An 11,856-nucleotide genomic window follows, 5' to 3' on the forward strand; every position below is an offset into this window, starting at 1 on the left:
GATTCCTATATTTCCTTTAGCCAGGCTCTTGCCTCGACCAGGTCAACCTGTTCCTTGGAACTCTGAGAGCTTAACGATTTAAAGGTCATGAAAGAATTTCCTGCCGCATTGTCCCCTCAGGGTGGTGGTTGGGGATAATAGTCTAAGTTCTGTCTAGACAGGTCCATAAATTGCCATATAGGAGTACCGTCTCGGGTCTCCTTTCCTTACTCGACTTTCTATTTCCTTAGTATGAAATGTTTCAACCTTCTCCCATAATCGGGGTTATCTTATACATTAAAAACCTTATTTTCCACTCTATTATGTTATGAGTTCTTTCTTTCTTGATGGCAACCTCCCTGACTATCACACTCTGGGTTTGCCCTAAATCCTATTCCTCAAACTATGGCTCTCATCTAAGTTCTCATCCTTAAGCTCTTGAACTTTCGGAACCCAAATTCTATAGGAATACCTCATTATTCCCTTATCATCTTTCTCAGTATTAATCTCATATTTATTTGTTGGCTCTCTGCCTTCATTCATCACCTTTTTCTGGCACAATATGCTCTTTTCCAATAATTCGGTCTCTATTGCAATCTCAAACAGCTTTTCGGTACCGGCTCCGGTTACCTTCACTACTATTTCCATTTTCTCAAAATCTCTTATCAACTCTCCCAAAGACATTATCATCTTGAGTCTCTCCTTTTTACTAATGGCATCAGCCACCACATTGGCTTTCCCCGAATGATAAAGAATCTCCCAATCATAATTCTTGATTAGCTCTAACCGCCTCCTCTGGCGTATGTTGAGCTCTTTCTACGTAAGAATGTACTAGAGCACTTATGGCTTAGGTAATTCTCGCACTTCTCTCCATACAAGTAGTGCCTCCAATCTTTAGGGTAAAACTATTGCCACGAGCCTAAGCTCATGGGCGGGGATATCGAATTTCATATTACCTTAATTGTCTTGACGCAGACGCGATTATCTTGCTGTGCTAAGAAGCACCCTAATTCCTTATGCGAAGCGTCACTTACAAATCATAAAATCTCCTTTTTCCATCCGGCAACGCCAACATAGGGGCCGTCACCAACCTTTGCTTCAGTTCTTAAAAGCTGTTCTCGCATTTCTCTGTCTATTCGAACTTCTCAGTCTTATGAGTAAGCCGCGTTAAAGGGGCTACTATCTTTACAAACTTGAACGAACCTCTGGTAGTGACCGGCCAATCCTACCTCTGGTAGTCGACCCAACCAGGGTCATCAATTCATCAGTGGTCCTTTATCCAATCTCGTCAGGATCCTCCATGGGATCCTCCTCAGCAACTATCCCTTCTAGGACAACATCCTCAACCGCTACATCCTCAATATCAACATCATCCGGTCCTGCGTTAGGACGCTCTATTGGATCCACAATCTGATCTCCAATTAGTAATAAAACATCATCGCGTTGATGTTCCTCAACTTCAGGGTTCGGAGTCCCGCTACCATATACGATAACGAACTACGCTTCTATCGCTACATTTATAAGGGTTCCCATAAGGGTTTTAACTGTCAGTACTACGTTAGGTAGTCCGACTATGAACTTGGCAAGAGTTCTTATTATCTTAGTGAACTTATTATCTTAACGTCCCATCATCTCTGAGGTTTATAACGCTTAGCTCTGATACCATTTCTGTAACACCCCCAGATCCGGGGTCGGGGATCCGGGTCGTCACGAGTTCCATTTCCCTTAATAACACCCAATCTTAATAATTACTCAACTACTCTATACTGTGACCCCACAATAAACACACACACCACACGTTATAGTCTCAGAGATGAACATCCAAAAATAACCACAAGTCATTTTATTCCACAATTATCTGCCAATACACCTTAAAAGGTTTTCTGAATAAATTTACATTTCTTTTCCATTATTACAATTCATAAATATAAATAAATCTGGTACATCAAAAGTTGAAAGCCTAGCCTATTGGTAGTTCCTACCTCAGCTACGGCGACATCAATGCTTCTAGAAAACTGCGGAACGTCTCCTAATCGCTTACGAATCGGGAGATTGATTCTGTTCATCTTTTCTATCTGTTGTTGTGTGATGAAAGAAGAAAGCAAGGGTGAGCAGCAAGCCCACCAAAATAATATGTATAATGATTAATAGTATATGAGCCTTCTCATAGTACTCATGAAAGTCTTGGTCAAAAGAAATGAACCAAGTTTGATATCTTAATGCGATGAAGTCGCAAAATATTCAGTATATATACATATATACTTTTCAAAATATTGGAAGTCCTCTTCCATGCATAATACACACAGAGTTCCAGTGTATAACTGTATAAAAATACCGTTGCAAGGTGATCTCATATATCTAACCTTGTCTCAACGTTTTTCTGAAAATCTTTGTCATGCATAAGATAATCATTTACTAGATATAAGTTTAAAAAAAATGAAGTTACAAGATACTCCAATATACTTTATATCCACATACTACTTGAACTACCACCGTTCAAGTTATAATCAGTTTCAAAGTTCATCACCCAGATGAGACTACAAGATAAGACTTGAATAGATTCAATCTTTAAAATATCATTATAAATAATGAAGTTACGAGATACTTCATTAAGTCCTGATATATATATCCATATATATATATATATATCTCATACATTTCCTGAAAATCTCTGTCATGTAAAGTATGAACAGAGTTATAATATCCAATGAATTTTGGAAAGGAAAAGAATTTTGGCATAAACCAGATATCTTGCTGATCAGGCAAAGATACCAATAAGTAACCTTTTCTACTGTAGATGGATGAATTCCTCACCGGTCATCACCCTGGCCGCATTAGGACCTCGCGCTAGACCGTTACCCGGCCACTCACGCGTTGATGGACTGCCACCCAGCCACTTACACTTTGATAGACCGTACCCCGGCCTGTCGCTTATGCCGACTCAATTAGATGGGCTTACTTCCCGAACATTGGGCAAGTAATCAATTCATTTATCAAAACAGCAACCTTGTTGCGAATATAAAATACACCATAGAGCCGGATCCCTCAGGTTTTGAACGAGTATTTAAATCCCCTTTAAAAGGAAGATCTTAAATATAAAAATGAGTTTTGGGATCCGCTCTAACTTTTAAAAATCATTTTGAAGACTCGAAAACACTTTAAAGAGTGTTTGGAGTAATGCTGATTTAATGAAGTAAATCAGTCCCAATATATTTAGAAAATGTCTGAATATTATTATTTAAATAATATTACCATAAGGAATAATCTTTATACAAATAATTGAAGTAGAAGTTGTAAGACTTATACTTGAAATGAGTATTAAATAACCAAAGATATACTTATATAAAAGTACTATCTTTATTTGAATAATCGAAAATAAGTTTGATTATCGAAACATTATTCTTTAATAAAATACAGAATATATCTCAGCAAATAATCGGAGTCATAGATCCTCAAATGAATATTCAAATAATATTCATTAAATAATATAAACTGAGTCATAAGCCCTCGAATGAATATTCAAATAATATTCAATAAATAATATAAAAGAGTCATAAGCCCTCGAATGAATATTCAAATAATATTCAAATAATAAAATAAAAGGAGTCATAAGTCCTCGAATGAATATTCGTAATAATATTCATTAAATAAAATAAAGTTATCGAATAAACCTTATTCGATTAATAGTTTTTAAAAACTATATCAATATATATATATATAAATATATATTATACTCGGGAGCCTCGCCTCCCGGTTTAGAAATATGTTCACCTTTTATCCCCTATACTAAGGGTAAACTCAAATACCGCTTATCTCTAGCATAGGTATTATGCAACTATAAGCATTTGAACCAACAGATATATAAATCAAGAATATGAAACAGGCATGCATATATACCATATCACATGCTACAATATATCGCAAGAATTTGCTAATAACCAATATGCATTTATCGCAAGATCATGCATATACACATATACATCACAACAACAGTTATACGGGTAGAAAACTTGCCTGAGCGACTGGGGGTTACGAATGGCTCGGGACGAGTCTGGTAACCTATAAACAACAAGTAAGTTGGAATTAAACCAAAGTCACTTGTAAATCTATACTTTAACTAACTTAGACTCTAACGCTTGTTTTGCGCTTACTGATTCTCTTAAGTCACTCGAGTACCCTTGGCTCCACCATTTTTAATAATTTAACCTTTACGAGTTTTAAGGCGATTCCTTCGCGAGTGTCTTACCAACTGCCTAACACACTTACCATAAATGTTTCATACATTAATTAACCCTTTTTGGTCTTTAACCTATGTTTCAAAGTAAGGCGAGGGGAAAAGTTTCGTTCGCGAAACGCCGTTACTTGAAACGGTCGTTTCTCCTAAACCGTGCATCGGAATCGAACGAACTATATATCAAAACGAAGCTCGTAACATGAGCTATCTAAACATGGCAGTGGTCATAATCTAGAAGGGGGTTCTCGGGTCCTAATGTTATGCACAAAAACAGTCCAAAGAAAATTGGACGTTACGACGGCTATGTTTACGCGATTACCAATGTTTAAACTACTCCAATTAACCACCAACCAACTCATAACCATCAATACAACAAAATTTCACCTAAACCATACCACATCAGTCCATAATCTCCAAGGTTTTCAACTCAAACAACCACAATCAAGACCTATGAACTATAATCAAGCTTCAATTACCAAAACACTTCCAAATCAAACCAAACTACTAATAATCACAATCCATGCTTCTCATTTCACAACACCAACCATTAAACTTACTAACAAATAAAGTAAAGGCTAGGTTTTGAAGTTTATATCTTCCTTGGGAGGTGTTAAGTTGCTAGGAAGCCTTAGGGAGCCTCCTACAAGCTTGATCTTTCCAAAGAAATCAAGAACACAAAGTTAGGCTTTGAAGTTTCTAAAAGTCCGATTTAAAGAACTGTAAAAATGAGGGTCTTACCATGATTATTTGGACGAGACTTGTGAACAAGAGTTGTAGGCCATCTCAATACCTTTCCAATGAGCTATAGAACACAATATTTGAGTGAGAAATGAAGGAGATACAGCAGTTTTAGTGTTCTGGTTCTGTTTTGGCCGAGAGCATGAAGAACAATGCCTTGGTTTCTTTTTGATTTTGATGAAAAATGATTTGCTTGGCTTGGTTGGTTTGATTTTTGTGTTTGTTTTAGTAAATTACCTAGTTGCCCTTGATTTTGTGTGGTTAAAAAGCCACCACATCTCCTTCCTTCCCATGTCATGCTTGTGTCATCCTCATGATGTCATCCTCCCCTCCTTGTCCTCTTTCTATTGGTTGGATGACATCATCCCCACTAATCCCCTTGATTAACTTCCTAATCGTTTGCCTAATGACCGCTGATCTGTTATACGGTTCGCTTAACTTTCGTTTTCGTTTATCGTTTGAGGGATCATACCCGGGATCTTATTACTTAGGTTCCCTTAACCTTTCTCAATATATTATATTCCTTTTATGATCCTCTCCTATAATCCTTTAATTTAAATTCTTTTTATCCTGTTACCTTTTTCTCAAATCTTTCCGTATCTAGTGTATTTCCGGGAAAAATCAAAGTGTTCGGATTTGGATTCTGACGATCTTTACATACACTTATATCCCATATAAAGTACTAATAAAATCTCAGAATATCCATATCAGAACCCCTACATAGTGTGGCATGAAAAGTTTTCTCATTCAGCAAAAACACTATTCATAAGGGTTTCAAAAATTTCCCAAAAATTGGGGTTATTACATGCGTGCAATATATCCACCAAGATAAAACAGTTTGGAGTTGATGTTAACAGCAGCAACAAAACCTCCACCTCGACCAGCACCTCAGTCGCCGGAAAAACCAACGTACAGCACTTCTAACTTATGTTTTTGTGGGAGAGAAAATGCAGAGAGGGAGAAGAGAAGAGAATGTTGTGTGGTGTGCCAAATACATTCACTCAAGCCTCTATTTATAGGAGAGGAAAAATGAAACTGTTCCACACTTTAATGTCTGAATTAAACTGCACCATTAATTTAAAAAATCAAAACTGATCAGATTTTGAATTTAAATTATTTGTAACAGTTTTTTTCACTTAACACCCACATTATTATCAGATTTAATTTTAATTCATCAGTTTCAGATCAGATTACTTGTCCAGGTTCAATGTATTTAGACTAAGCCCACTAACAAAGTGACTTAGCCCAATTTAGTATCAAACCCAGCCCAATAATTTATTATAATAATAATAATAATCCAGTCACCGATAAATAAATTCGAATTAAAATTAATTCTCAAATAAATAAAATCCTCGCCCAGGTCGCCTCGCGTACGCGAAACGCCGAGACCATCGCCCAAATCGCCCAAATCGCCTGTTACAACTGGCATTTCCGTGTAATATTAATTGTAAAATTTGGTGTAATTATAAAGCCGAATGCCAATATATTCAACTATTGTATGCTTGTGTGAATGAGAATTCTGCGTCTTAAATTTTCGATGTGGTATATGATTTTTTTTTTCAAATCAAAAGTTTAATTATTTCTTTCATTTTTAATTTATAAGGAATATCTTAAACCTTGAATAAATATATATTTTTTTTAAAGTTATTTGTTCACAAAATTCAAAAGTAGTTTTATAAAATTTCTAAAAATCCAAGTTATTTTATGGTATAAATTTTATAATTTTTGAACCTGTATTTTATTTTATAAAAATAAATCTTTATAAATTTTAGTTGTCATATTTAGCAAATTACAAGAAAGCCCTTGCATGCAAACCACCCTTTCATTCTTTTCAAGGACAAAGAGGACAATTCCAAACCCACTAACTCATGAACTAGTAGCCAAATTACCTCCTTGACCTTGCATGCAAGTTAGCTTAGTTCTAGCTAGAAGGATACCCTTGTCATTTCTCAAACCCACTCACATTATAGTCAAATCAAGACATAAAAACAACTCAAAGAAGTGATCATCACTTCACTTCACCCCACCACTTCACTCTCATCTCCTCCCTCCCCATCCCTCTCGGTTTTTCCCCCCTCCCCTCTCGGTAATTCCCAAAAAACCGAGTCCCATCCCCTTCTTTCTTCATTTCTCACTCAAACAATCACCCTATTATCAAGTAATCCTACTCTCTACATGTTGTCCTTGTATATCTTAAGAGTTTAGAGTAGAAAAACTTATGTGATGACCTTGCATGGTGGTGTGTTGTTAAAACTCCAAGTGAATATCCTTGATTCTTGTGAATTCAAGGCTTTCACCATGAGTTATAGTAGCAAAGGGTTGAGAATGGCTATACATGAGTATGTTACACTCATGCAATTGTTGTTTTCACCCTAATCCATTCGGCCATGACTTGATAGGAGCTGAATGGATGGTGTTTTGGTTGTCATGTTCCACTTTGTGTGTTTTTGTGATGATAACATGAAAATCTTAGTGAAGTCTTGATAAAACCCTTTGCATGCTAAGTGATCATCTAGATATAGCTTATTATAGGCTTGCATGTCAATTTCATGGTAATATATATTTAGAAAACATGTTGCTTTGATTGGTAAAACTCGAAGACATGCATGCATGTAAATTTCTCTTGGAATGTTGGAAGATTTTGATCATTTGGAAAGATTTTGTTAGTAAGCTTTAATTACAGTAGGAATAAGGTGTTAATATTGATTAATGCTCCTTGATGCATGGTAATAATTCGTGGTTATCTTTTATAAAAATGTATATCTTGTTGTTTCAAAAACTTGATGATTTGTGAGTTGTGAAGTGTAGTTTCTTTTGTTTTGCCATAATTGCGCCTTAGGTAAGGATGATCTCCACCAAAGTTATTTTGAGAATAAGGGAGTTAGTTCAGTAGATCACCATGATTAAGTCTTGGTTTGGATATTGGGTTGTTGGTAGTTGAGTTTGTCAAGTCAAAACCTTGGAGAAATTAGAGTTATAATTTCTGCAGAAAATCAGTTTAGTACCCTGAGGTTTAGAGTGAGTTTTGACCATGTCATTGATGTGCACTTTGAGGCCCAATCCACCAGAAGTTAGTATTGGGAGTATATAAAAGGTTTTAGGTGATGGTTGGAGGTTTGCATGTCGTTTGGTTAGCTGCACAAGTAGAATAACAAAATCTATCCAGCAGGGGACAGTTTTGTTGCAACTTAGAAATAGGGAGATTTGACCATGTCATGGGTAGGCCCCCATTAGGCCCTGTTGGGCCTTAGTTAGAGGGAGTGTCAGGGAAGTTTTTCCAACCATAGTTCATAGGATATGAGTTAGAACCATGTGTCACAAGTTAATTCAAGTCAGGGCGTTTTCTGCCAAGAAAAACAGGGGAACCTTGGACTTTTAGCTTAGGCCCAAGAAGGCCCAAGCCAGGCCCTTGAGCCACATCAAGTTTGTGAGATGCCCTTAGGTCAGGAGAGTCTTGTGTAAAAGTTTTGAAGGAAAAATTGTAGTTTAAGAGTGTCTAATGCACTCAAGAAACCATAGTTGTCATTCTGAAATTTGTACCAGTGAGCACTTTCACTTATCACATAGTTTTAGAACACTTAGGAGTGAGATTTAGGTTGACCACCATAGTTATAAGATAGTATAAGGTCAGTAGAGCAAAAGGCACAAGTGAGGGTCAATAGGTTTTGGATAGTTTAGTAAAGGCACATCGAGTTAGGAAGCCAAAATTTGAAGACTTTGTCTAGTTTAGCGACCAAGTGACTTAAGTTGTGAGTCGAGATCATCCAAGCCTAGTGTTACATTATGGTGTATATGGTGTTATTTGGTATTAATATATGATATGTGATTATGTGGCTATATGTGTACAATTGTAATTTAAAAGTGAATATAAAATTAAGTGCATATAGGCCTAAGTGTCATCCGTGTTTAATTTCGGGTTGTAAATAGGTTAAGTTGGTGAGAATATATTATAATGAGGATTATTATTATTTATGTAGGATCTCGAGATGAGGGAAAACTTGCCATAAAGGTCGAGTGAAGCTCCAGTTGCTCCTACCAGTCAGACCAGACCAGCCTTTCTCAAGGCAAGTGATTCAACTTGTCTTTCATATTCACTGCTAATAGTTCAAACAATGTTGCAACTATCCTGTGTCATTTGATATATTAAATCAAGCGTATCTTATGTTTATCTTTGAATTATATAGAGATGCCATGAACCCTCGAGTAAGTATTGCAAAGTAGTCTTATCATGATAGTTTATTAAAATGATTCGAATGCCATGATAAAAGAAAAGGGCAGTTATAACTCTTGGTAGATTTTCTTGATTATCATGCTGATGATTCCTAAATATTGATATCTCATCCTGATACTTGAATCCCTATAGAACCATACCTTGAATCCCGAACGTCAGATACTTATCAAAGTGATTCCCCATTGATTGATACCCCTCTTTCTTATCCTAAAAGCCTGACAATTCTGATATATCCCGAGTTAAAGATTATTTCTGCATACCTTAACACCCTTAGTATTCATGAAGCTTACCTTCTTGATGATCCAACATTTGAACCTTGATGAGAAACCATTGCTTTGAGCCCAAATTGGCATTACCCTTCATATTATCCATTAGCCTCACTAAATCCCCTTGTCCAATCTTTGATATATGAAAACCATTCAATTACTTGAATAGAGAATAGTTTGTGAATCATGGCCCTGATATTCAGTACCTTATTTCCCGTGTTACGAGTTGATCTATAATTCCTTTATAAAAATGTTTACTGTAAAAAGAGATTTTGTTATAATTCGGCATCAGTTTTTGAAATAAATAAAATGCGGGTTTTCAGTCCCAAAGGGGGATAAATGTTTTCTTTGAATGGTGGATCTGGACTGAGACGCGAGTCCTTTCCACACTTATATTAGGCTTAAAAGTTGCCTAGGGATTCCCATTAATGTTTTAGAACCCAGCGAGGTTCGGGATTACTTCGTGGCTGATCACCGGCTGTAATCCGTAGCATCATAAAATGATTTTGATTAAGATATGATTTTGAAATTGTTTTGATACAAACGGAATGATGCCATTACCCAAAGTTTTATCTCTCGTTATCTCAGATTATGTCTTCCCATTGACATTCTTTAATATATATCTCGATTTATGTTTTGTATCGTATTGTTTAGCACTTGTTGAGCATTTGGCTCACTCCTTGCTTTACCCTGATATTACAGCTAGCAGCTATGGTTAGATTCAAGCAGACTGCCCGTAAGACCTGTGATGCAGATGCTTATGTTCGAGCTCAGGTAGAATAAGAGATAGTAGTTTTGTGTGAGGACTCGCTAATTAAAATCAGCTGTAATAGATGGTAGTGTTGGGCTGTTCCAAACCCTAAACTGTAAGATCTTGGAGTTGGTTATGTTTACTTCTTTTTAAAATGTCGTAATAGTTATATTTAATTTGTTGTTCAAGTTTGGGGCGTGACATCGCCCTTCGACCCGACCCGACCCGGTGTGGTGCGGTGCGGTGCGTGGCATGGCGGGGCGGGGTGGGGCGCGTGTGTGTGTGTATGCGTGAAGCACACAACAACACAATGGACCATCACACACCTTAGTAGTTGTATACTACTCATGTGTGTAATCACATATAAAACACACAACCCCCTTTATTTATTTCAATGTGGGACAAACATTCTCAAAATTTCAAGCTTTTGCAAGCTACTTTCAACTCTCAATTCATATGGATTTCATTAAGAAAATTCTTAAAACCATACATGAAAATTTAAGTTCAAATATCATTGAACAATTTCCAATCATTAGTTTTTAGGATTAATATCAAGAACCTAATTAAATTAAGCTCTAAAATCCTAATTTTCTAACAAAAACTACCTTCACTTGTCCATTTGGTACTTTCGCCTTTAGACGAGTTTCTTTTGGTCTGTGTGGTGTGCCAGCCACATTTCAGAGATGTATGATGGCCATCTTTTCGGATATGATTGGCCAGAATGTGGAGGTGTTCATGGATGACTTCTCTGTATTTGGTAATTTTTTTTATGAATGCTTGCAAAATCTTGGGCACGTTCTCAAGAGGTGTGTTGAGACCAATCTAGTTCTCAATTGGGAGAAATGTCATTTTATGGTGCGTCAGGGCATTATTCTCGGGCACAAGGTTTCTAGTAAGGGTCTTAAGGTGGACAAAGTCAAGGTGGGGGTCATTGAGAATCTTCCTCCACCTATTTCTGTTAAGGGAATTCGCAGTTTTCTTGGCCATGCGGGTTTCTATAGGCATTTCATCAAAGACTTCTCTAAGATTTCGAAGCCATTGTGCAGTTTGCTAGAGAAAGATGTCACTTTCAAGTTTGATGACAAGTGCCTTGCAGCTTTTGAGACGTTGAAGAAGAGTTTAATCACGGCACCTGTCATAACTGCACCTGATTGGAATGAACCTTTGAGATGATGTGCGATGCAAGTGACTATGTTGTTGGAGCAGTTCTTGGGCAGAGGAAGAACAACATATTTCATGTGGTATACTATGCTAGTAAGACCCTAAATGGCGCCGAACTGAATTATACTACTAAGGAGAAAGAACTTTTGGCTATTGTCTATGGTTTTGAGAAATTTTGATCTTATCTACTTGGTATTAAAGTGACAGTTTTCACTGATCATGCTGCAATTCGTTATCTCGTCTCAAAGAAGGAATCGAAGCCTAGATTGATAAGATGGGTTCTTTTGCTTCAAGAATTTGAACTAGAGATCAAGGACAAAAAGGGAACTAAAAATCAAGTCGTTGATCATCTCTCACATTTAGAGAATCCTAATGCTACTTCATTGGACAAGACATTGATAAATGAGTCTTTTCCCGATGAGCAGTTGTTCGGAGTGCAAGAAGAAGAACCGTGGTTTGCATACATTGTGAACTACCTTGTGAGCAATATCATGCC

The sequence above is a fragment of the Apium graveolens genome, chromosome 9 (genome assembly GCF_009905375.1).
Source record: "Apium graveolens cultivar Ventura chromosome 9, ASM990537v1, whole genome shotgun sequence".
In the NCBI taxonomy this organism is placed as follows: Eukaryota; Viridiplantae; Streptophyta; class Magnoliopsida; order Apiales; family Apiaceae; genus Apium; species Apium graveolens.